The 27,937-nt window shown below is 35.1% G+C and overlaps 1 long non-coding RNA gene across 1 annotated transcript; it reads left to right on the top strand.

Moving 5' to 3' along the window:
- LOC123383234 lies at positions 1 to 27,937 on the top strand. The gene is made up of 2 exons (XR_006592778.1): positions 1 to 6,861; positions 23,235 to 27,937. It is a non-coding gene; the product is annotated as an uncharacterized LOC123383234 (long non-coding RNA).

Here is a 27,937-nt window from a genome sequence, read left to right as displayed (position 1 = left end):
CCATCAAAAATAAATAAACATTAAAAATTTTAAAAGAGACCATTGAGCAGGTTGCTTAAAAAGCAAAGAATTGAGAGTCCAAACAATGTCAAGTTTTGTGTCCTATTTCAGTTTTATAACTGTGTGATCTTTGGCAAATATTAACATCACCAAGTCTGTTTGTTTTAATGAGAAAAATAAGAAAATTATGAAAGTAAAATGAAATAGTCAAACTTGTTAAAAGAGTCTCCCCTACATATAAGAATACTAATTAATTATCACTTACTATTGTTCTTTTGTAGATTTTATCGTTTAGCCTAGATGTTAAGGTGCTCAATATACAGAAAATGTAAATTGAGATTTTAGCTTTGAAATTAAAGCATATATTCACTTTCCCAGTTATTTTACTCGATTGCCTATTTAGGATCAAATAATGATAATGATAATAATAGTATCTGCAATTTTCTTTGTATGTGCTAGACTTTGTTTTAAGTAGTGTTCAAATATTTTCTCATTTATGACTCAACTTCATAAAAATCTAATGACGATATTCTATTTTGCCAATAGGGGAAATTAGGGTAACCAGCTATCCAGCTTGGTTTGCCTTTGACTTAAGGGTTTCCTGTGACATGGGTCTTTCAGTTTTAAAACCAGGAAAATCTCAAGCAAACCAGGATGGTTGGTTACCCAAGAACAGAGCATCAGTGAGGATAATTAACGTGTCCAATATCATAGACTTTTACTTGGAAATTTGGGGTTTGAACCTTACTTGTCTGATTTAAGGAAACCATATGCCTTATTGCCTCTTTATAATAGACTCATCCACATTGTCTCTATTCTTCTAAAAAAGTTTCCATGTTATAAATCTCAGAAAGGAGCTGAAGATATAGTTGTGTTCTCAATATGGGTGATACTACCCCTCTTCTAGAAAGCATTTTTGAAATCTGCAAAAGCATTTGGGTTGCTACAGTTATTGGAGGAACACCACTGAAATTAGTGGGATGGTGTCACAAAATGAAAAATTCTCCCAATTTTAACATAGCTCTGAATGTCTTCTTAGTCATTCATATAGTTACCCACTGAGTCCCATAAACCACAATTTTAATAAATTTGAGCAAAATAGTATTAAATAAGAGACATAAGAAATGTAATAATGGTAAAATTGCAATACACTTAAAAATTATAACATTAAAAATACACATTGTGAACATTACGTATTGAAATGTTCACCTAGTTGGGGTTGCCTATTTATTTTAGTCTTCTGAAATGTGTTCAGAGGAACTCACTTTCTATACCTTCTTAGCTTACTTTTCCTTTCCAGCTCATCTTCTGTTACCCTTCATCAATATTTTCCTTTCATTTTTTCAAGTTCTAGAATCTGAATATATGCTTGACAGGTAGTGAGAATTCAGGATAGAAGACTTGTTTACATAACACACGCTATGCCATAACGTATGGAATCATGAAGACACTCTCCTTATCAATAAGGTCATTTAGGATGACATTATATTTCTTGGTTTCTCTACTTGGAAAGTTCTCAACTTGCTATAACATTTCTACTTTAAATGAAGCTATTTTTCCTCTTTCTGTTACCATACATAAGAAAGTCTGGTCCTTTATTAACTTATTAAAACAACAGTTTTTATTCTAATATAAATCTTTTTTTATTGGCATTACTTCTAATACTATTTTTCATAAAATGAGTATGTGCAAATATGTGGCCACTTTATTTTGTTTTCCGGTGTGGTGATACCAGAGCATTTATATATTAAAGTTCATTTAATTTAATTATACATTATTTTTCTTTTAGCCCCCATTATATTACAGAGGACATTACTATTGTTATAAAATTATGTATATGTGTAGCATATATTATCTTTTAATTTAATTTTAGAATAATAGATTTGGCATTATAGTATGGTTTTTAAAGGAGTCATTGAGTCAGACAGGGTTGAGAACACTGCAAAGGAAACAGATTATTTTCAAATAATAATGGTTTCTAAGAAGCAGATGAACTTGACGTAATCACCTTTTTTTCTTCTGTGATGACCAAGTTTAATTTAAATTTTCGGAATTCCATTTAAATATGAAAATATATTCTTGACCACCTAAAACTTAAGATACATTTCACAGGGAGGTTTTCAAATTTTGAGACACAGCAAAACCTGGTCTCTGAGTGCGCCATAGAAAAACACTTTTGGAGCCAATTGGCAAGGATTGTGTGAAAGGAAGTGTGGATAAGCTACAGCTATAAAGGTTTACAGAATCTTGTTAAAAGAGAAGGAGAAGGCAAGAGAACAAAGACCATGATCCTAGGGAATGAATCTCTGAGGAATAGTAGAAATAATGAGGCATATATGTGTGTAAAATAATACTATGGAAAAGATTAAGAAACAAGAAAAAACTAAATTTGGAATTCACATTTTTAAGAGAGTGAGCTGTGATTTATTGAGTGTTCACTGAAAGAGTATTATTTGGTGATAGAGAAGGTTATAATTTAGAATATAATGAAGTCCATTGCCCAAAGAAACACTTGTAAAATATTGTTTGTTTTTTCTAATTCCTTCAATAGAAAAAAATTTACCCTCCCACTCTGATTTAGCTAAGTTCCAGGAAATATCAGTAAGAATTTACTAAGAAATCTTTCAAGGTCTTTTCTATTAAGAGTAATAAATATTATCTAATGAGTACTCATTTTGTGCTAGACATACTGGCTAAGAGTTTTACATGTAACGTTCTTTATTCCTTTCAGTGACCCATGTTAAGAATTGTTTTCCTACGTTATAGAGGACAAAACTGAACCTAAACAAAGATTTTGACCATGTCAGAGAATTATGTGCTGCAGTAGAATTCAAATACTGACATAACCTTATTATTTCTTTGATTATTTATTTAATTTATAAATTCTATATATATGCTCAAAGTAGGCTGTGTCTAAAAATGACAACGATAGATTTAAACACTATGATAAATTTTACTGACATTAAGCAAAATTCAGCCTGCTATTTATAAATTAACTCCCACAATTATGGAACTTGACCAAACATATCTCCAAAATAGCTCAACTCGGGATTTCTCCATTCTCTTCCTCTTTTCTCCTACTTTGTGCCACATACATTAATACAGATCCTTTTACTTGACCTTGTATCACCAGTGACACCATCATGTACCAAATTTGCTTTTTTTAAAAATTTTTTTAATGTTTATTTATTATTGAGAGACAGAGCATGAAAAGAGGAGGGGCAGAGAGAGAGGGAGACACAGAATCGGAAGCAGACTCCAGGCTCTGAGCTGTCACCACAGAGCCCAACACGGGGCTCGAACTCTCAAACCGCGAGATCATGACCTGAGGCAAAGTCGGATGCTTAACCGACTGAGCCACCCAGGTGCCTCCTAAATTTGCTTATTTGAAATAATTGATATTTGCCCTCTGTCCATTTTATTTTTTGACCAATTAGCTTATTCAGCAATTATTCACAAACTGCATCCAGTTTTTGTTTGTTTGCCATCATATACTATTTGGATCTTTCTTTTAAATTCTCTTGAATTTGACTTAAGTCCGGTTATTGACTTATTACACATTATCATAACACCATACTTGAGCTCCTGCATTGATGCTCTGCCTGGACTTATCATCTTTACAGATTTTTCCACCTCCACTAATACACATGTCTCTGCCATAAGAAGCAACACTCTATGTCACAAATCTAGTTATTTTTCTTCGTTGCATTAAAGCTTATAGTGGTTTTTTATTGCTTTTGGGATGAGGTTGAAATTCTTTCTTATGACATTCAATGCTTGTACTTGTTGATCCAAGTTCAGCACATCCCTGCCTAGACTCCTCCTAACACACCCTGTATGATAAATTCTTAATTATATATTTTCCCTAAATGTGCCACATTTTCCCACATATTCCTGTTTTACCTTACTTATTTCTTCTATCTCCCCAACCCCCACACAAAGGCTTTAAGACCCAGTTCAAATTAACTACTCTGCAAAATCTTCAGTCTCTCCTGTTTAAATTGGTTGCCACTCTCTTCTATATTCCTTCAGTCAATTTATATCATTGTCTTTTTTCACATTGGTTCGTATTTCTTTTGTTTGCGTGTGTGACTCTTCTTTCAGTGTGTGAGTGCCTCCGTTGCTCTTCCAGACAGTGACTCAAACTGTGTAAACATTTCCTTAAGTAAAGCCAGCTCTTTATTACATAAGCTGATAAACTTTTACTTTGAAGATAGTGTCAGTGCAATAGACATCTGTATTTTTAAACTTTGTAATCTAGAAAGATTAATATTGAAACCAGTATGTATCCTTTGGCAAAATTAAATCTTCAATTTTAAGAAATATCTGTGTCTCCTTAATATGTTACCATTGAAGCTCTCTGTTCCTGGGAGACTCAAAATATTTGAATCCTATGAGATGAAGCAGCCAACACACTGGAGAGGTGAAGATCTGATTGGAATAAAAGACCAAGTTTATTGGGACTATTTTTACCTTTGGATCAGGAATTTGAATTCTCTCCAAACTTTTGGAATATATGGTTAGTTGAGGTGGTTAATTTTAAAGGAAATCAACAATCTCTTCCAACAGTAGTACACTTTTTGTATTCTAGCTCTCAGAGTTGACAGGTATGAAGGGGAATTACATTTACTTGTGATAGATTTAAGAAATTAATAATTCACCCATGGAAACTATAAAATATCTATATCTGTTTTGTAAAATACATTATGTTTCTGGAACAGTGTACAAAGGGGGTTTCAACGTTTTTTGCGTAGTGTTATAGATAGTTCTTGCTGAATTTAGGGGTAATAGTGAAAGAGAACTGAAAAACAATGGTCAAAGTGGACTAATTTTATAACAAACATAAAAGTGAGAGGCAAGACAGAGGTGGAGTTATCAGGAGTAAAGGAGTAGCAAGTGAGTGCAAAATAGGAATTTGCAATTGAAGGGGGAATAGCCTACATAAACACAGGTATCATCTGAGGGTATCAGGATTGAAAAACAGCAAGCATATAACATTGTCTTAAAGGGGGATTGCCTATTCAATTGCTCTCACCTATCTGAAAAACAGTTTCTTTATTTCTTCTTGGCCAGTATTTCACAGTAGACTTTCAGAATTTAACTTCTAATCTACCTTACCAGCTATGACTGGTCTCATGGACTGGTCTCATGGTTTAATCACTTTGAATCATTCAATATTTCTCAAACATGCCAAATGCCAAATTCCTCTTGCCTTTACTCATCCTGTTTACCCGCCTGGTGGGGGTGATTCTCCCCTATTTTTCACTATAAAATACTTAACATTCCTTCAAGGTTAAGTTCAAATCCATTACTACTATGAAAACTGACCAACCTCTCCACCCAAAATTAACCTCTGTCTACTCTGAATCCCTATAGCATTTTACTACTATCTATTCTCACATATCTTGCTCCCTTCTTTGATCTCCGTTATCTTTTGAGAGCAAGTGCCGTGATTTATTCCACAAAGTCCCATAGTGAAGACTTGAACTTCAGGCCTATCTTAGGAATTCAATAGTATCAAGCTACTACTCACCAAGAGTTAGTTTTAGGCACTAGATAGATATCAAATAGTGAAGTTGAGTAGGCAATTAGCTATAAAAGTTAGAAGTTTATGTGAGATGTCTAGGCTAGAAATAATAAATTTGTGAATCATGATTTTAGATGTTATTTAATTTCATGAGGCTGAATGAGATTATCTAGGAAGAGAAGGCATCTGAAGTTTGTGCCCATTTATAGAGGACATGAGGACAAGAAGGATCTACAAAACAAAACAAACAAAAACACTAACAAAGAAATAGAGGGACAACCAAGAAAGAATAATGTCCAGGAATCATGAGGGGAGTGTCCAATGTTGTCAATGGTTGTTAAGTGAGATGGGAGCTAAAAATTGATCAAGATGTGACAATCTGGTAGTCTATTGGCAACCTTGACAAAGGTCTTTCAATAGATTGATAGAGCTGGTTGCCTGATTTGAGTCGGAGAGTGGGAGGAGGGAAAGTATTGACACCAAATGTAGGCAATTGTATGCTATAAAAGGACCAAGAATGGTAACAACAAAAGCAGTGGATAACCAAATGATAGTAACCAAATTGTATTTTAATGTTTTTTAAAGGTCCTTATATCATAGGGCAGCATTGGATACAGATTTAGAATCAAACAAAATGGTATTTATCATTGATATGCTATATTCTCAAGAATGATATGTCAAGAGAAAATAATGTACATGTTTTTATTCTTTGTTGCTTATCGTGGTGATTTAATAAAGTACTTCATAAATGTATATTGACTCTTTGTGTGGATAACAGATGGATGTGCTGATAAATAAAAAGTGAACCTTATGCATATAGTTATGTAAGGTATTTTCCCCAGCTGCCAAATATGACTGAAATGTCCTAAAACTAGACAAATATATATATCTTAAACACATGAAATATTGGGCTTTAGGAATAAAGAGAAAGCTTTCTCTCTTTAAAAGGTTTAAAAACCTTACACAGTATAAAAACTCCCATTATTGGAGGGATTCCCAGGATCTTGAAAAACTGTAAATTTGGGGAAAATTTTATCAGAACCCTCCATCTTGGCACAATTATTTTATCCTTTGCCATCACTCTGTAGTTCTTTAGCTTCTGGAAATTTCTCCCTCTAATTTTTCATAACTACAAGGGTTATGTGCTCCTCTTTTCTGTGTCCCATTCATATAGGAATTTATTTGCTTTTAGGTAACACTGAAGTCTAGTAAGTCATGTTATTGTTATCATCCATCACCAGCACTTGGAAAACATTCTTACTTTGCTTGGAATCAGAAACCTGCTCTGGGACTTTTACCACCACTCATGTGGATGTCCTACTCAGCCTGCTCCGGTATGTTCCCGGTCAGTGTTTTCTGCTCCTGGACAGAGACCCTCTTTACCCTGCAGAGCTTTGAAACTCCATGCTGGGTTACTGACCGTTGGCCTCGACATAGGTGCATAGCCTCAAACCACACATGGCTTAACTAGTAATTTTGCTCTGAATCAGTGCAGAAGGAAGGAAGAATGGCAAGAAGGGTAGAGGGCAGGAAGGGAGAAAAGCAAGAAGTCAAAAGAGAACATATGCATGGAAAAATGAAGCCCCTTCAGCTTTTTTATGCTTACTGCTTGCACAGTATATATATTTTCATCTCTTTACTTTTAAGAGATCTGTGTTTTAATACATAAAGTTTGCCTCTTTCAGAAAGCATTGGTTCTAAATTTCACATCCAATAATGATCTCTGCCTTTTGCATTATATTAATTTTTGCTATTATGATAACAGTATATGTCTTTGGTTTTCCACAGTTATTTAGAGTTAAAAATAGAGGACTCAATATAAAACATTACAACTTTGCAGTAATACTGTTTCATTTTTTTCAGCTTTATTAAGGTACAGTTGATATATAAAAATTGCACATATTTAATGTATACACTTTGGTGAGTTGCAATATACATCCACTGGTAATGCTATAACCACCATCAAGGAAAGAAACATATCTATCATCTCCAAAAGATTTCATATGTCCTTTTTATTATTTTTTTATGTTTATTTATTTATTTTGAGAGAAAGGGTGTGCATGTATGACAGCAGGGGAGGGACAGAAAGAGAGGGAGAGAATCCTAAACAGGCTCCATACTGTCAGTGTGGAGCCCTATGTGGGCCTGATGTGGGCCCTGATTGGGGGGGGAAGGGGGTGGGGGCGAGGCTGACATGGGGGCTCCAAACCACGCCTGGAACCCTGAGATCATGACCTGAGCCAAAATCAAAATGGCACCCTGTCCTATTTGTTTGTTTGTTTGGTGGGCATAACACTTAACATGACATCTACCTCTTAGCACATTTTCAAGTACACAACACTGTAGTGTTAGCGATAGGCCATCATTCATTTTATAGAAGATATCTAGAATTTATGCATCATGTATAACTGTAACCTTATACCCACTGAACAACAATTTCTGATTTCCCCCTCCCCATCCCCTAGCAATCACCACTGAATTCTCAGCTTCTGTGAATTTGGCCATTCTAGATAGCTCACATAAATGTAATCATGCAGTATTTTTCTTTCTGTGATGGAATTATTTCATTTCGCATAATGTATTCCAGTTTCATCTATGATATCACAAATGGAAGAATTTACTTCTTTTTAAAGGCTGAATAATATTCCACTGTGTGTGTATAACACATTTTTTTTATCTGTCTACTGAAGAACATTTGGGTAGTTTCTATTTATATCCATCCTGTGTGCTGTCATTGCTTCCTATATTATATCTGCAGTCATAATAAACTATGTATTATTGTGTTACAAGTTGTGTTTTAAGTGAAATTCTAAACAAAATTAAAAAATATATGGGTAACAGGGGTGCCTGGGTGGCTCAGTCGGTTGAGCATCTGACTTCGGCTCAGGTCATGATCTCACAGTCTGTGAGTTCGAGCCCTGCGTCGGGCTCTGTGCTGACAGCTCGGAGCCTGGAGCCTGCTTCGGATTCTGTGTCTCCTCCTTTCTCTGCCTCTCCCCCACTTGTGCTCTGTCTCTGTCTCTGTCTCTCTCTCTCTCTCTCAAAAATAAGTAAACATTAAAAAAAATTAAAAAATATATGTGTAACATTTTGCATTCATTCATACATGTATCATTTCTGATGTTCCTTCTTTTCTGTAAATCTGCATCTCTTTCTGATGTCATTTCTCTTCATCCTGAATGACTTGAACATTTTTTGAGTTCCAGTTTGCTGATAAGAAATTCCTTTTTTCTTGATCTTAATTTTTTGTGTATTTTTGAACTATATTTTTTGTTACATAATTGGGATTAAAAGCTTTTATTTCTTTTTAATTTCAGAACTTTAATGATGTTATTCCACTGTCTTTTGTCTTCTATTACTTCTAATAAGAAGTTAACTCATTATTGCATATTATTTTGTTATTGTTGCCCTATATATATTGTACCATTTTCTCTGGTAACTCTCAAGATTTTCAATGTATCTTTGGTTATCAGCAACATGAATCTTGTGCCTCGGTGTGTTTTTTTTTTTCTTTTTATTCTTGGATCTATAAAAATTTATGATTTTTGTCAAATATGGGAAGTTTCTGTCATCACTTATTTAAACATATATTGTGCCTCACTCTACTTCTCTTTTTCACATGAATGTTAGACTGCTTTATATTGTCTCACAAATCACTAGAATTGTGTTTCATGTTATTATTTTTTTGTCTGTTCTTTGAGAAATCTGGTTGGTTGGCCATAGCTGAAAGCTCTAAGTTCTTTTAGCTTACCAGCTGTTGCTTATCATTGAGTTCCTTGAAATTTCCCTTAAAAATGCATTCAGGAGACATAGATTTGATGGCATTTACATGCAGGTTTCAGGGCTTCACCCCTATGGTTATTTTCTTTCGGGGTTCCCTCTGTGAGTTTCCTGCACCCCCAAACTTCCTACTATAACTCTCGAGCAAAAAAGACAGTAATTTCTGTTTAAATTCTAGCTGTCTTGCATTGAGTAGAATGGAGATTGCACTCATTGAAAAGACATATAAACATGGATCTCTCTTACTGTTCCCTTCTTTTAAGGGTCAAATACCTTCCAGTTTCTGTTCTCTTTTGTTTGCTCTTCAATGACAGTTGTTATTGTATATCTGGTCCAGAGTTCAGAATTTTTATCTGCAGGAGAGATTGTCAAATAGAAGTTACTCTGCCATTACTAGAAGCAGGACCTTTGTTTTATTATTTTTTTTAAACTTTAAAATACATAGTATATGCATTCATTTGTATGTCTGATCTATTTCCCAATAATAACATTAAAAACTACAACAGTGGAATTCATTATAATAGTTGACATATAAGGAATTTGATTATATCTCAAAAGAAGAAGAAAAAGAATCTGAAAATATTCCTTACTTATTTGTCTAAGAAAATGAAAACTAGGAATAGCAAGCAACTTTTCAACTTGGTAAACTAGCTACCAAAAACTTACATTGAACATCATACTTAGAAAGTTTACCTATGTTCCCTTTAATTTGGAGGAAAAAAGCATTTTTTCAGTATCTTCACTGCTACTATACAATCTTATTATGGATGTTGAGGTCAAAATAATATAACAAAAAAAGAAGCCTAAAGATTGGAAGGGAAGTAATAAAATTCTTAACTGGAGATGATACAATTAATAATATGGAATGTCAAACAGAACACACAACACACAATCTATTTAAACTAGTTAAACTAATAGTGAATTTAGGCAATTTTGCTGGAAAGGCCAATTTGAAGAACATAATGAAGTTTTTTTCAATACTATGAATGCACACTTAGAAAATAAAATATAAAATAAAGCACCATTTACAATACAGCAAAATATCAACTTTTCTCATGACCTATTTGGAAATAATTTTTTAAAGGTACAAAAATAGATTAATAAATTATTGTCATAATGGGGCAACAGAATTTTTTTTTTAGAGTGCAATTTAGTAAGTTTATTTAAGTAGTACTGGGACAGGACCCATGGGCAGAAAGAGCTGCACTTTTTTTGTGTGTGAGGCTGATAGTTATATACTTAGTAATCAAAGGCAAGGCAGCAGGCAGAGAGTATCACATTAAAAAGTTTCTTCAAATTCTTTGAATTTCTACTCATAGATAAAACATAAAAGCTTCGGTTTTCTGGGTAGGTTAAGAAGAAAAAAAAACTTTGTGTATAACTTTGTATGAAGAGCAGATTTTTTTAGCAGAAAAGTAGAATTTCAGTCTTATACCAGTGCACTTTTAATATCCAGTTATTTTAATGTTAGTCCTGACCACATATAAAATTCTTTTCTAAAGATTTCCCTTCACAAACCTTCTACAACTTTCTTTTTCATTTAGGTTTTGTCCAAAGCCTTTTCTCTCTAAATAACCAGTCTCATTTTAGGACACAATTACTTTCATTTTCCCTCAGCAAAATGTATTTTAATTTCTCATACCTTCTTTACACATTGCTTACTTTCTACATACAGAGTTGTTTTCCCTATCATTTCCATCGGTCTTAATTAGATATGCCCGAATTTTAACTTAGCAACCTTAGTCTCCAGTGAAAATTAAGTAGTAATCAATTTTGAACTATCTTTAGACTGGCAAATTTATGAACACATTGCATAATTTCTAAAAACAATATCTTCCCATAGTACAAACTTTCAGTAAAGCAGACGGTATGTTTACCGACAGATGGAAGTATCCTCAATTTCTCCATGATAAAAAGCTAAAGCACAAATCTATGTTCAATCATCAGTGCTTTAGTACTTTATATTATTTGCAAAAGACTTGGATAAACAATGAGTTCAACCCAATTTGTTATTTAACTTAGCAAAATTTTAAAGTTCTAAGTTACCAAAGAGTTTGAAAGCTATTTATAAGTTTTGTGTATAAACATTTTTATTCATTCAAGCTACTTGTTCTGAACAATTACCCATGAAAACTCTTATGAGACAAGAAATTAACCAACATCTTAAGCCATCTTTTGCTGAAAAGTTGCATCAAAGATAACATGAGCTTATTTAACTTTTAGTAAACCTTGGTAAAAAGTTTTATATTTAATACTGATAACTCTAAAGACATGTCTATCGTAGTTAAACTAACAAATTGAAATTAGCTTTAATACAGAATATGTTGCACTCATGTCCATGAAAAGTCAATCAGTTTGTTCCCCACTGTGAATTTTACTTGGGGCACCTGTGGGACAATATGAAGCAGGTGGTTTAAGTCCAAGGGAACCCTTGGGCCCCTTCATGCTGATTTAGGAGGTGCTTTGGTTTGAACCTCATAAGGAGGTTGCCTAATAGCTTGGGATGCTTTTTGCTCCTTGATAGTGAGAGTTGGGGGAGAAGGACCCAATGGTGCCAGAGGCACCGAAAATGGTACAGGAGCCAGTAATGTAAACTGGGCCCAGTGTGGTGCACAAACAGGAGGAGGGGGAGGGGGAGGCAGAAGTTGTGAGGTGCCACCAGCAAGGCTGGAGGCAGACAAAAGCACAGACAGAAGAAATAGGACTCTCGGTCCTAAAGCTCGTAAACCCAGACAGATCAACAGAGGCATGTTTTTTTCCCCTCCCAAAAAGGTGAAAATAGGCAGCCCATATTGGGCCAGAGAAGATGGGGAACCTCCTTGAAACAAAAGGAGTTTCATCAGCTGCTTGGGAATATTCCTGAAATTCTCCATCCAGAGGCAGACTAACCAGACACTTGGCTCAAATTATCATAGCCCTTAACCCAGGAAACAACCAACACCCCTCCCCCCACCCCCATACAAGAGTCAGACAATATTCATCCAGTCCTCTCAAGATGTATTTCAGATCTGACACACAAAAGAAGAAACGAAGAGAAGAGTGTTTCAGGAAAAACAGAGGGAGGCATATATAAGATCTTGGCAGCACCCTGTTTGCAAGAGAGACAAAGGGAGGACACACAGAGAACAGGACAGAACACAGGTAAAATGGTGGAGTAACAGAAGTAGAAGGGTCTAAGGCAGCTGAGCCGGTGGTGAATTGAGGAGTAGAGGGTGAAGAGATGGGTGTTCTCAGGCCCCTAAAGGAGTATGGACAGATCAAAATTTTGTTACAGGGCCATGAAGACATGATTATATGGGATTTTTTGGTCATACTTCCTCCTCCTCTGGTTGACATTGAAGCCAACAGTGTGACAAAAGAAGCAGACTTGGGAAGGAAGCATACAAAGTGTCAGGGTCAAACCAGTTCCAGTTTCTCAGGATGCATCCCAACGAGTGTCAGATGGGATCCAGGATTTAGAAGAAAGATGGACATTGACAGTTTCCTGGCCTAGAGGTGTCCCTGCTGAACCCCAAGAGCATCACCTTGGATAGTTTGTGCCCCAGGGATATCTCCCTGGAACCATCAAACTATCATCCCTGGTGCAGGTGAGTGTCCCCAGCCTGCTGACCTCTTAGGCCTAGTGTACCTCCTAAAGAGAGAGCCCCTGCCCATCCTTCCCTGAGTTTCATTGGGAGACAGAAGTCTCCCTGCACTAAGATTGCATTTAATCTGGTGAACCAGTGGTTTTTGCTTTCTTTTTAGGCCTTTTCCCAGGTAGATAAGAAAGAGAACAGTGAACTAAGCAACTATCCCACACAAGGAAGACACGAGTTGGAGACCCACTGATGAAGAGTTGCTCAGTCCGCTCTTACTTTATCCTTTTGTGGTTGCCAAAAAGATGTTGCCAGATGAACTGGGGAGACCCTGGTTCCTGGGAACTTGACCCACACCAGACCCAAAAGAATTGCTGAAAGTTCTTGTTCTTGTAAGGAGAAGGAATTCAAGGACAGACATGCAGCACAGCAGACAAGTAACCGACGTGGGAAAATTTATTAAAGCAAAAAGTACACTCTCAAGATCTGAGAGCAGAAGAGCTTAAGAGAGAGCTATGTACCCTGGGGATTGGGTTTCTATCTTCTATTAACAGTTGATAACTAGATAGTAGAATGTTTATTATTTGGGGAGGGAAGTAGGGTTTGGCACTTTTTCTTTAAATCCAAATTGACTCAAACATGTTAAAAGACAGCCTAAAAGGGAATCCTTTGATATTGAGGAAGTTGATCCCATAGTTAAATCCTACAAAATGAGGAAAGTACATTAACTAAGAGTCCATTACCAAAATCCCCCCTTGGCTTCCAAACGGCATCCCATCAGGAATATCGCCAAAGGTTCCTGGGGTTCAGAGTAGCAGGAGGCATCACTCTTCTAGACCACTCTGAAGGATAGGGATGTCCACTCCCCTTCCTTCCTGACTGCTTCCTAGGCTACAGTAGGTGCTGGTGGATGAACTGAATGATGCAAACATTGGTGCTGTCTCTCTCAATTTTGAGAGAGTCGATATATTTGACAATCATTAATACCCCTTGTAAGCCTCTAGATCTAGTATTAATGGATAGGGTGAAGGTCCTGGCCTTTGTTGTAAAAGGGGCAGCTATTTTATATCATATTAGGCATCATTCATCTAAGCTAGAAGTACCTTTAATCTGAGAGCAGGACCCAGAATGCCAAATAGCCCATGGGTAAAGGCAAATGAGAGACATGAAAAAACAAAAGTGTGAAATTCCTACATAATCCTGGACACTTTCTCATGACCTTTATCCATGACGCAATCCCAAGGGAGTGGTCCCCCCATGGGATGAGTGCCCCAACTGGGGAATAGCTCTAACCGATCCATTTTGGGAAGCACACAATCAGATGTGTCTTGTATTTTATGCACCTTCAAGGATCACGCGGGGTTATTTAGGAGGAAACTTACATGTGAGTCTAAGATCAGTGGCTGTTCTAATGACATGTATGATCATCCTATGCCCAAGAAGAATACAAGAATTAAAAGAACAGGAAGAACAGGGAGAGCCTGATTTTTGAGCTTAACCCCATCACTGCCAAGGTACTACACGAATATTTAAAGGCATATGACAAAGACATTAATGGGATGCAGTTGGAATGGCAAATGAAGACAAAAATAAAGAGATCCAAAAAAAAAAAAAAAAAAAAAAAAAGAACAAACCTAGCTTTTTGGACAAAGGATGGAAGATGGAAGTAATATAAAATGGGGAGCAGTTTTTTACCTAAACCATTCATAACCACAGAACTGCCTCCTCCTCTTGATTCTTCAGTTTCCTATTAGTTCTACAACTATTTTTTTTTTCTTGAAAAATGTGCAGCGATAGACAGGATTCACTGACTTGGACATATTAATATTTGCTATACGTGCATCTTGACTAAAACTTTCTAAGTGGTTACATTTTCACTTTGCTTCATTTTGCATAGGTACCATTAGGAAAAAAAAAGTAATTTTCTATCTTATAGTCAATTATACAATTAAAACATGCTTGTAATTTTCATTATTCTCAGATTTTCATATTGTTTTATAGGCAGTATCTGGGTCACATTCTGTAAAGGGGCCAAAATGTGGGGTTATAGGCATGAAAGTTCTTAGAGTTTTAGAATGTAAAGTACTCAGAGTAAACTAAAGCATTATCTTTAGTATTAGGTGGTTGAATTTGACATAAACTAAAGTACCAAGAAAGTGAACAAATGATTCTGATTCCGATAAAATTTAAAAGGAAAACTTGCTTCAAATTCCTTTATTGTTTTTTAGAAAAAAAGTACATACAAGATCAGACAAAGGGAAAAGATTAGATACACTTATAGTAAAACTGTATTTGTTTTATAAATACACAGCATACAGAATTTGGAAGTCAAATTAAGATACACAGTGAAATTTAAATCTTCCTAAAAATGTCTCCAAGCTCCCATGTTTTCTTTGTGTGAGGGATTCACTAATGTTAGAGTTTTGTTTTCTTCTTAAGGATGTTTCATGGATATGCCCACATATTTGTGTATATATGTATTTGAATATAGATAGATATAGCTTTTAAAGCATATGGCTGGTTCATTGACATTTTTATTCATCAAAAATAATTCTTTGTAAAATGAGACAAAACAAAAAATTTTGAATGACTATAGAAATGCTTTACCAACCACAAAAAAAAAAAAATCAGTATTATGAGACCACCAGGTGCTGGTAACCTGGTTTAGTGTCTGGTTGCAAAGGCAGCCATTATCTACTGAATCTCCCAAACCGCTTCCTGTATTTGGTCTCCCAGAAATTCATTAGGCACAGACCTGTTAAAGTTTCACACTAAGGGTTATAAACCCTACTGTTATTTGAAAAGTTTATGCCCTGGTTGCAACAAAAACCCTGAAATTTTAACTAGCAATACATTTAGGGACCAATTTCCTTTCAAGCTCTAGGAAGCACAGATCTAACTCTCATGTAGTGCAAAAAGCTTCCCATGCATATGAAAGTTTCTTGTTATTGAGACTAGAAATTTCTTTCCAAATTAACTCATATTCTCCCTGTACTGCAAAAGGGTAAAGGGTAGAAATATATTCCCTGTAATGAAACTTGACTATAAAATATAGCTATATGAAACTAATTTTATGTTTCTGTCTGTGTCTATATGTATATACATACATAAATATATGCACTGTTGACCTTTGAACAATGTGAGGGTTAGAGTGCCAACTCCCTAGTCAGTGAAAAATAGTGTATACTATTTCACTCCCAAACTCCCCAAACTTAATTACTAATAGCCTACTATTGACTGGAAGCCTTACTAGTAACATAAACAGTTGATTAACACATTTTGTATATATTGTATATTTATATCGTATTTTTATAATAAGCTAGTAAAAAGAAAATGTTATTAAGAAAATCATAAAGGAAAGTACATTTACAATACTGTACTATAAAAATATATATATAAGTGGACCCACGCAGTTCACAGGTCAACTGTGTGTGTGTGTGTGTGTGTGTGTGTGTGTGTGTGTGTGTGTGATTTTTGCATATAGACAAAAACTGGATTTTATTTTATTTTTTTAATGTTTGTTTATTTTTGAGAGAAAGAGAGACAGAGTGTGAAGGGGGAGGGGCAGAGAGAGAGGGAGACACAGAATCTGAAGCAGGCTCCAGGCTCTGGGCTGTCAGCACAGAGCCCAAGGTGAGTCTTGAACCCACGAACCATAAGATCATGACCTGAGCTGGAGTCAGACGCTTAACTGATGGAGCCACCCAGGCATCCCTGAAAAATGGATTTTAGTGTGATGACAGTAGACATGAAATGCCGTAACAGGAAATAATAATTGTTATTCTGATGTTATATAAAAACTATATACTGAATGAGCAAGTATTATTAAAAAGTTTAAGTACCTGTCTCATTTGACATTATTAATATGCCACTTCTCTACCAAGATAGGCATTCTTTCTTAGTTGCTTTTAGTGATACCAAAAATATTTTATTATCTTCTGTGCTTTTAGGAACTTTAAAGTGAAAAAAAGAAAAGAAATATGGGAAATTGGCCATACATTTAAAATCCAAGAGTATAATGTCCCTAAAAAGACATAAACTGTGAAGCTTCTAGTTGCTAAAGGAATAACAGATGTAAATTTTCCAATTAGTTTTAATAGGGGAGAAACGATCTTTCCCTTGAAAAATTAAATATTCTCATTATCAGAAAAGTGTTTCACCTTGATGCCATTTGATTATATGGTGGAGAACATTCCTTTTGACATTTAAGCTTCTGGTAAAATGAAAACTGTGGAGCAGTAAGTAATTCCAGCCCAGCCCTTGAAAGCTCACTGCATCATTTGCTAAATGTGCACATCCAGAGAGGAGACACGAGTGTGGAGCAGCTCATGAATTCTCAATCATATGCAAGCCTCTACAAAAGTCCTTGAAGCAGTCATATAGAATCTGCCATATGCTGATAACTGCATTCAGAAAACTCACTCATCATAAGAAAGGATGATGAATAGTTATGCTGAGTCAGTGGTTACACGTTGGCAATAAACTTGAAGAAAATTGAGGTCATTTGTTAGACTGTACAGTATAAAGCTTTGCCTTGAGACTCAAAAAATTTCATTGATGAAGTAGAATTGAATTGAAAGTGGTTATAGAATACTGTTTCTGGCACTGAATTCTGCAAAATGGTGTACAGAAAGCAAGGAGCCCTGGCAAACCCAGTACTTTATTGCTAATGGTAGACATTGTGTCAACAATAGGACCTCAAATTTCAGAATGAACCAAATAGACATCATGCAGATTTTACCTCCATTTCTGGAGTTTAGTCAGAAACCTGAACACTGTAATTTTAATCTCAAAATTATGTTATTGATGCCACTAGGCTCTGAATTACATTAATCTAATTAAACTTAACAACTATACAGTGAAGAACCACATTGCAGAAAGTCTGTGCCAGAGATTACATAGGAAAGGATGTGATTTTGCTTTCAAGAAGGGAATATGCTTACTAACTCCCATAGTTTTCTCTTGGTACATGATCCAACATATTATTGATATTTAATTCCTTATTCCTCATCCCTCCTCGAGTATAATATATTCTAGTTCAGGAATCCATTGATATTCACCTTTATATTCTTACTTTCTAAGATAGTACCTTATAAAATAGACATAACTGATTCTTGAGATGATCATTTGCTATTGTTTCTGAGATTAAATCATACATTTCAGAACGTTCCAGAACATCTTGGAAATATTTCAGACATTTTGGAACATTTCAGAACATCTTGGAAGTGTTATGTTCTGCCTGATACAAATTCATCACTTCACTGTGCTCCAATATAGAGTTACATTTCTTGTAAAGGGAGTACTGACCCACACATGGCTTCTCTTCCTCTGATTTTTTTTCTTCTACCTTCTTTTTCAGGCCTTTCTTTGCCTTATATTTTCTTCTCTTCATTTCTTTCACACTGAAGTAATTTCCTCTAATAATCAATCTCACTGACTTTCAATAGTCAACAGCTACTTCTTTTTTATTGGCATATAACTGATATGTAATATTATATTAGTTTTAAGTGTATAACATATTGATTTGATGTTTGTATACATTGAGAAATAATCACAATTTTCACCATACAGTGTTGCAAAAAGTTTTTCTTATGATAAGTTCTAAGATTTACTCTTCTAATTTACAAACCTATATAATACAATATCATCGACTATAGTCACTATGCTATATATTACATCCCCATGACTTAATCCTTTTATGACTGGAAGTTTGTCCCTCTTGATCCTCTTCACCTATTTTCCTTTCCCTCAACCCCACTCCCTTCTGGCAACTGTCAATCTGTTCTCTGCACCTATGAATTTTATTTTGCTTTGTTTGTTCATTTGTTTTGGTTTTTAGATATCACATTTAAATGAAAAATCATATTTGTCTTTTCCTGTCTGGTTCCTTTTACTCAGCACAACACCCTCAAGGTCTTTCCATGCTGTTGCAAATAACAAGATTTCATTCTTTCTTATGACTGAGTAGTATTTCACTGTATATATGTGTCACGTCTTCTTTATCCATTCATCCATTAATGGACACTTAGACTGCTTTCATATCTTGGCTATTGTAAACAGTGCTGCAATGAATGTAGGAGAACATATATCTTTTTGAATTAATGTTTTGTTTTCTTCCAATAAATGCCCAGAAGTGGCATTCTTAGATCACGTGGTAAGTTCTATTTTTAATTTTTTGAGGAAACTCTGTCCTGTTTTCCATAGTGGCTGCACCAATTTACATTCCCACCAACAGTGCACAAGGGTTTCTTTCCATCTGTCCTCTTTGACACTTATTATTTCTTGTCATTTTGTCTTCAGCCATTCTAACTGGTGTAAGGTGATATCTCATGGTGGTTTTGATTTGCATTTCCCTGATGATTAGGTATATTGAGCACATTTTTGTCTGTCTGTTGGCTATCTTATGTCTTTGGAAGTTACTCAGGTCCTTGGCCCATTTTTTAATCCAATTGTTTGGTTTTTTTGGAGTTGGGTTGTATAAGTTCTTCATATATTTTGGGTGTTAACCCCTTATAGGATAATATGATTTATAAATATCTTCTCCCATTCATCAGGTTGCCTTTTCATTTTGTTGATGATTTCCATTCTGTACAGAGCTTTTTAGTTTGATGTAGTTCCATCTGTTTATTTGTGTTTTTGTTGCCCTTGCCTTGGGAGTCAGATCCAAGAAATCAAGTCAAGACTGTTATCAAGGAGTTTAGTGTGCATGTTTTCTCTTAGGAGTTTTATGATTACTATAACTTTTTAATATAGTCTGAAATCAGGGAGCATGATGCCACTACTTTGTTCTTCTTTCTCACCATTGCTTTGGCTCTTGGGGACCTTCTGTGGTTCCATACAAATTTTAGGATTGTTTACTCTATGTTGTGAAAAATGCTGTTGAAATTTTGATAAACATTGTATTGAATCTGTAGATTTTGGGGGGTAATATGGACATTTAAACAATATTAATTCTTCCAATCTACAAACACAGAAGATCTTTCCATTTATATATGTCTTCTAACAGCTAATTCTATGTAAGTGATTTATAATATGTATTTTGAAGTCTTACTGTGTTTCTTAGTTCCATTATGAAAACTTCTTATTATTGATAGACATCTTTGCTTGGATATCAAAATTACATCAATTACTCAATATGGTCTTAATTGAATTTGTAATTTTCTCTTCCTACTTTATCTACCCACATAAGCTTTTATAACCTTTATGTCTATTTTTGTTATTGACATTATGATTGAGTAAATTTGAACTCGTTACAAGTTCATGAACTATAAATTGCAGACATATTATAGTATTATCTAATACTATATCTCACTATCTTTCACAAATTCTTAATCTTTAATTCTAGTGTAGGGGTTTTATTTAAAGATGCAAGCTTTGTGGTTTATAGACACAGATTCCTATCAGAGTTCTTGGTTTTACTAACTATATGCCCAGGTGTAAGTCCCGGTTTTTTCATCTATAATATAGGTATCATAAATACTGCTGCACATTGTTTTAATAAGTGAGATAACAGAGGAAGAGATGGCATGGTAAACAGCATTTGTAAAGTAGCAAATTTCAATACATTGTAATTAATTTTATTTATTAGCAATGTTACCCTCTTATACCGCTCATCAGTTTTTTACTATGGATATTTTAATTACAAAAACCAAAAAAAAAAAAAAAGCAAATTGAAATAATTTCACAGTGAAAACCCCCATGGCTGACACCTAATTTATGTCACTAACATTTTGCTATAGTTGCTTATCACATATCTATATATCTATCCATCCTTCAATCCATTCATCAATCCATATTATTTCAAAGTAAACTGCAAATATCAGTGCAGTATCTGTTCTTTATATTCCAGCATGCATATTTAGAGTTTATATCTGCTTTCTAGTTTTACTTTTGATGTAATACATATATATATAATGATATATAATGACATAACATTATATGTGTATATATATATATTTGATTTCCAGTTTTACTTTGATGTTCTATATATACAGGCACAGATACTGTGTTATACAAATAACGATGCCATATAAATATATATATACAGATATAGAAATATATATTATATATTACTTTTGATTATATATATACATATACATACACACACACACACACACACACACACACACACACACACAGATTTCCAGAAATCTTAAGAGTGAAGCACAAATTCTGTGCAATCCAAACTGCTATCAAGATCCTGAACATGAACATCATCCCAGAAAGTGCCTTCATGCTTCTTCCCAGTCCGTTCTGACTCTTGTCTTTCAGAGTCAACCACAGTTCTAATTTTTTTCCCCAGAATATTAGTTTTGCCTTAGGGATTATTTTCTATGTACTTTATGTAAGATGCCTTTCACTCAGCAAGATTCTTTTGCGATTCATCCATGGTGTTGTTTGTATTCCTGATTCACCTTATGAAAAATGACAGTTTGTTTATCCATTCTTCTATTGTTGGACACCAGGATATTTCCAGTTTGGGGCTAGTATGAATGAGAGCCTCTGAAGTTTCTTATATGTAGGAATATGTTTTCATTTTTCCTGCATATATACTGTGAGATGGAACTGCTACATTTTTTAAAGGTATGAGCAATTTATTTATTTTTATTTTTTAATTAACAAATTCTTTTTAATTTTTATTTCATTTTTAATTTTTTTAATGTTTAATTTTGAGAGAGAGAGAGAGTATGAGAGGGAGGGGCAGAGAGAGAGGGAGACACAGAATCTGAAACAGGCTCCAGGCTCTGAGCTGTCAGCACAGAGCCCGACATGGGGCTCCAACCCACTAACCTGGAGATCATGACCTGAGCCAAAGTCGGGCACTCAATCAACTGAGCCACCCAGGCGCTCCCCCTCCAAAAAAATTTTTTTTAAGAAAGAGACAGCACGCAAGAGGGGGAGGGAGGAGCAGATAGATGGAGAGAGAAAAAGAGTCAGGCAGGCTCCATGCACAGTGTGGCCGTGTGGAGCCCAACTGGGGGCTCAGTCTCATGACCCTGGGATCATGACCTGAGGCAAAATCAAGAGTTGGACGCACAACTGTCTGAGCCACCCAGGCACCCTGGAGCTGCTACATTATAGGTTAGATATATGTTTAGGAATGTAAGAAGCTACTAATTTTTTTTAACAGTGGTTGTGCAATTAACATGCCTATTAAACTATGTGTGAGACTTCAGTTGCTCTATTACTTACTCACATTTGGTTTTGTCTGTCTTTGAATTAATTTCTGGTGGCTGAGGTTGTTCTGAAGTCTTTCTGTTTTTTCAGTTCAGAAAAATCTTCAGTTTTATTTTAGTTTCCCCGACTGATGCTGACTTGTCTTTCCCCTAGACTAACAGCCATAAAAATGGTTGCTCACTCAGTGTCATTCCCTTTTTCCAAATTTAGACTCCCCTCTAGAATCTGTCTGCTTTTGATCATGTTCCAATTGCTTTAAGCCTCATTTATTTCCTCAGATTGTATAATTATCTGTGAGAGGTTTATACCCAGTAGGAACGTAGCCACACTGGAAGGTGAATGCATCAAGTCTTATAGGCTTATTTCAATACCATTCTAATTGGTCTTCTGTATTTCATTTTTCAGAAGTTTCCTACCCATCATTAACATCAATCCCAGATGAAACATACTAATGTGTGTAAGCCATTCCTCTGTTAAAAATATCTTTAATGGTTCCTTTACTCATGGAAAAAATAGTCCCAAATCCCACAGTCTTAGATTATTGTTCAGAGTTCTTCATTATCTAAATCTATACCAGTTTTAAATTTATTTTCTCACAATATAGACATTTTGTGAGAGAAAATTTCTACAAAAACCTGTTTTGTTTTATTTTTCATATTGTACATGCTTACTACTGGGATATTACTTACAATTTTGACCCTTAATTTTAATCTCCTAGATTGTTTGGACTTTAATTGCAGCTTTATCATTTATTAGCTATTTGATCTTTGGCAATAACAACTCCAATAACAGTAAGAATGTTAATAACAATACCAGCTAAGATTTATTAAATTCATACTATACTACAGAAATTTTTTTTTATTTAAAAAAATTTTTTTAACGTTTATTTATTTTTAAGAGAGAGATAGAGCGTGAACAGGGGAGGGGCAGAGAGAGAGGGAGACACAGAATCTGAAACAGACTCCAGGCTCTGAGCTGTCAGCACAGAGCCCGACGTGGGGCTCAAACTCACAGACTGTGAGATCATGACCCAAGCCGAAGTCGGACGCTTAACTGACCGAGCCACCCAGGCGCCCCTGGAGAAATCTTATTAATAAAAGTTGTAGAATAAGCACCCAATTTTAGATAAGACTGTTAATATATTGCTTAATCTGTATGTCTTCTCCCTCACTAAGGATGAAACTCTCCAAATTAGAAGAACATTTTTTAAAAATTACACAGGAAAAAAGTTGACCAAGATGGTGACATAAGGAAACTCCTGAGCTCCCTTCCTTCCATAGACACGCTGAATGTACAGCTACATGTGGAGAAATTCCCTCTGAAAGGGGAAACTAGCTGAACCACTCATAAACATCAAATGAACGAGGAAATACCCACTTTGAACCAGGTAGGAAAGACTGAGACAAACTCTCACGGTAAACTCCACCCACAATACAGTGATATGGAATCCTGAGGGAACTCCCAATTTCCAACTACTCCCTGAGGAGTGAAGAACTTGGACTCACATCTAGACCCCCAGCTTGTAAGTCTCTCCCCTAAGGGACAGGTTCCCAAATACCTAGCTCTAAAAGCCAAAAAGACTCATGTCAGGGTCAAGGGGGGGCTGGACACATAAGACTATATACAACAAAAGCAACTCTTAATGAGTGTGCTAACACATCACAGCTATCTCCCCAGGGCTCAGTGCAGAGGCAGCAGGCAAAACCACCCAACGCCCAGGCTTTCCCTGAAAGGAGTTTATCTGAATGCTTTACAAACTGTTGCCAGAGGGCTAGACTTCTAATTTAGCAAAAACTGGGAGCTGGCTGTGATACTCCTCAAAGACCAGGGGAGCCAGCAGATAGCTCTCTGGTCCTCTCTCCCCAGCTTACTCCAGTAATAAAACGAAGTCACCGGTTATTTCCCTGGAAGGAGCTAGTACACACATCTGGTGCTCCAGCTTCTGCTACTGCCACCTGAACTGCATGCCCCCAGATCTTCCGGCTCCAGTAGCCAAAGGGGCTGGCATTAGCAAGTCTCACAGGACCATAGCAAACAGAGGACCAGTTCTAAATGGCCACAGGTGTCCCTTCCCCATTTCCACCCCACCACTCCACAGCTGTACACCTGGGCCCAGCACAGAGGGAGCAAAAAAGTTTATTTCCTGCTTTTTCTTTGGAAAGGACATAACTATATATTTTCCTACCATATTTATCCCATCTGGGAGAGACAGTGATCCTCCTCTTTGGGACACTGATGAGTCTGGGCATATCCCAAACTCCTGAGAGGCACCAAGTACAAAAATGGTGGCTCGCAACACAAACGTTTGAGAGAAAACAGAGCTCTGTACAGGCTGATTGATGAGTTCATCTCCTACACAAGACTGCTCTGTGAGGGCTGGGAGAGCTGGCTGTTTTATCTAATGTGTAGAAAGCGACACAGAGCGTCAAGGAAAATGAAGAATATGTTCCAAATAAGAGGACGAGATAAATATCCAGAAACAAATCTTTTTTTATTTTTTATTTAAGTTCAAGTTAATTAGCATATCCTGTAATATTAATTTCAAGTGTGAAATATAGTCATTCAACATTTCACACAATACCAGATGCCCATCATAATGAGTGTACTCCTTAATCCCCATCACCTATTAAGCCCTTCCCCCCATTCCCTCCTGTCTGGTAACCATCAGTTTGTTCTCTGTAGTTAAGAATCTGTTTTTTTGTTTGCCTCTCTCTTTCTCTCTCTTTTTTCCCTCTGCTCAATTTGTTTTGTTTCTTAAATTCCACATATGAGTGAAATCATATGGTATTTTTCTTTCTCTGACTTATTCCAGAAACAGATCTTAATGAAACAGAGATAAGTGATTACCTGATAGAGGGTTCAAAATAAAGGTTATAAAGATGCTCACCAAGGCCAGGAGAGCAATGTATGTATGAACGAAATGAGAATTTCAACAAGAGAAGAAAATACACAAATGTCCTAAACAGAGCTGAAGAATATAAAACCAAAATAAAGTCCCCTGCTATTATTGTATTTGTCTGTCTCTCCCCTCAGATCTGTTAATAATTGCTTCATATTTTTAGGTGTTGGGGACATAAATATTTACAAATGTTATAACCTCTTGATGAATTAATGCCTGAAATGAAACAACCTAAGTGTCCTTTGACACATGAAGGACAAAGAAAATGTGGTATATCTATATACACAATGGAATACTATTCAGCCTTTAAAAAGAAGGAAATCCTGTCACGTGTGAAACATTGGTGAACCTGGAAGGCATTATGCTAAATGAAATGAACCAGAGAATAACAAATACTTCATGGTATCGCTTATATGTGGAATTAAAAAAAAAGTTGAATTCATAGAATCAGAGAGTGGTAAAGTGTTTGCCAGAGGCTGGAGTGAGGGAAAATAGTGGGAATTTAGTAAAAGGATACGAACTTTTAGTTATAAGATGAATATGGTCTGAGTATCGAATGTATAACATAGTGACTATAGTTGATAGCACTGTATTATATAATTGAAATTTGCTGAGAGTAGAGCTTAAAGGCTCTCATACACATAAAAAGCTAACTATGGAGGTTATGGATGTGTTAGTTAACTCCTTATGGGGAATCCTTTCACGATGTTTACATCTATCAAATTATCACATTGTACACTTTCAATAGCTTACAATTATATTTGTCACTTACACTTCAACAAAGAAAAAAATTACACTGGAGATAGGATAAAATGTCTCATAATAATCTCAAATAGACATTTAGCATTTTCCATATGATAATTAATTAGCAAATTAGTTTCTAACATGTAGAATTTTTCCAACCAAATTTCTCATTAACCTCTAAATTGCCAAACTAATTGTTGAAAATTGAACCTAAGAAAGACAAATTTAATCTTCAAATGAAAAGTAATTTTTCCAACAATGTGAATTTTGATGAGCTCTGTATGCAGCATGCTTCAATTTATCTTCCTGATTAGCCATATTCCAAATTAAATTAAAGCACTGAGTTTGTAGAATTGGTTATTTTGCTTTTTTCTAAAATGCTTACCAATTGAAGCATGTGCTATGGATGGAAAAAGGGCTTTCCTCATATAAAGTCTAATGTATAAGGTTAAGGAGTCAGAAATGTCGTTTTATAAGCAGTTATACTTTATTCAAATTTAAGGAGATTTAAATAATAGTTGGTGATATGTGTTTGACATTATACTACTCAAATCCAAATAGACAACAGCAAAAAATACTATAAAAAGAGAAGATATACCCTGAGGAAGGGTAGACAACACAATGATACTTACCAAAGAGAAATATATTCTTTTTAGAGGCATAATTCTTGGTCTCAGGGTGTGAAAATTAATAGATTTCTACTTAAATATGAGTTTCAGTGATATGCTGTAGGGGAAGTTATCAGTGAATCTCAGAAACTTATGTGATTATTAATGTTTTGAAAATGCATAGAAAGTTGATTTTATGCATAAAAATTCACTTAGTAAACAAATTCCTTAAATTTTAAAACTATCAATGAAATAAAGTTTTATTTCAGCAAAGTGAAGTTCTCAGGACCTGCTCTGTTGTGTCCATATTACAGATATCTGTGAAAGAGATTTTACAAACATGGAGGAAATATTCCCTAATGTGTCTAGTGTATTAGAGTTATATCACTCTACAGAGAAATTTGGAAGGATTTTCTCTTAAGATATATTCCTGAATTAAGGAAAAGATCAAGCAATAACAGAGCGGGGTGACTTATTTTTTCCTACATTAACCATTTTCTGGCCATTCATTATGGAGCTCCATTGGAGACATTCATTAATTAGTTACCATGTTATTCTGCAAGACAAAATAGTATATATAAGTTCTCTCTAACTGAGAAAGAAGAACTGATATAAATAACTTCCTTTCATTTATCATAGTTCTCAAAAAGTCCATGCTATTATAAAGGGGTCTTGGTATTGGTAAAAACAACATAGTACTTTTTTTTTGCATTTTATGCAAGAACAAAGCTTTTTCACAGAAGTTTTAGCTACATTTTGTAAATGCATTGTTTTAAAGAAATAGTTAAAAACAGGTGATATCCACAGCTCCTCTCTTTGTATGTAAAGAAGGTGTAAAGTAACTTGAAACTAATATAACACTGTATGTTAACTAACTGAAACTAAAATAAAGACTTCAAAAATTTAAGAAAGAATGTGTGAAGTATATATAAGAGCATTTAGTCAATGTGCTAAGGAAACAACCCTAAATGATAAAAGCGTTTATTGTGAAGTATTCAAGTAAGCTCTCTACCTCAAGTAATGATCATATTTTTAAAGTCTTTAATCTTTGTAAAGGCATTAAAATGAAAACTGGGGTGTTTTTTGATTTTTGGCTTTTATTTTGTTTTGTTTTGTTTTGTTTGTTTTGGTTTCAAGCAAGATTTTCTTTCAGCAAGTAAAGAATATTCAGTCAACTTTGGCATTGCCTTTATTGAACATTCTGTTTGGTTTAATGTTTCATAATATAAGGTGATTAACGAGCTTTGATGTAAATTTATGTTTTTCATCCAATGGTTTGCTTGGATTTTTTTTAAATGCAATTTAGTAGCATTTTCTTTGAGCTTAAAAAGATAACTCAGAAAAACATTATCAAAAGATCGGCTCATCGTGTGTCACTGACTTGCTGAATTACTGTCATTCTTGTATTCCCATTTATTTAGCATCTGTGCTTGTCAGGCTGTCACTGGCAATGTGTGAAAATGCAAGGAAAAAAACATGGCCAATGATCTTCGTAAACTCACATTCAAGAGGCTTCCTGGTATCATAACATGTTATTAATTAAACTATTGACAGTTTGAAGAAAAAATCAGTATTTATTAACACCTAGGCCTTATTTTGACTTTAAAGAATAAAGGAGTCTAATTTA

Source organism: Felis catus, chromosome F2, assembly GCF_018350175.1.
Source record: "Felis catus isolate Fca126 chromosome F2, F.catus_Fca126_mat1.0, whole genome shotgun sequence".
Lineage (NCBI taxonomy): Eukaryota > Metazoa > Chordata > Mammalia > Carnivora > Felidae > Felis > Felis catus.
Note: the sequence above shows the minus strand (reverse complement) of the source record. Positions and strands in the feature narration are given on the sequence as shown.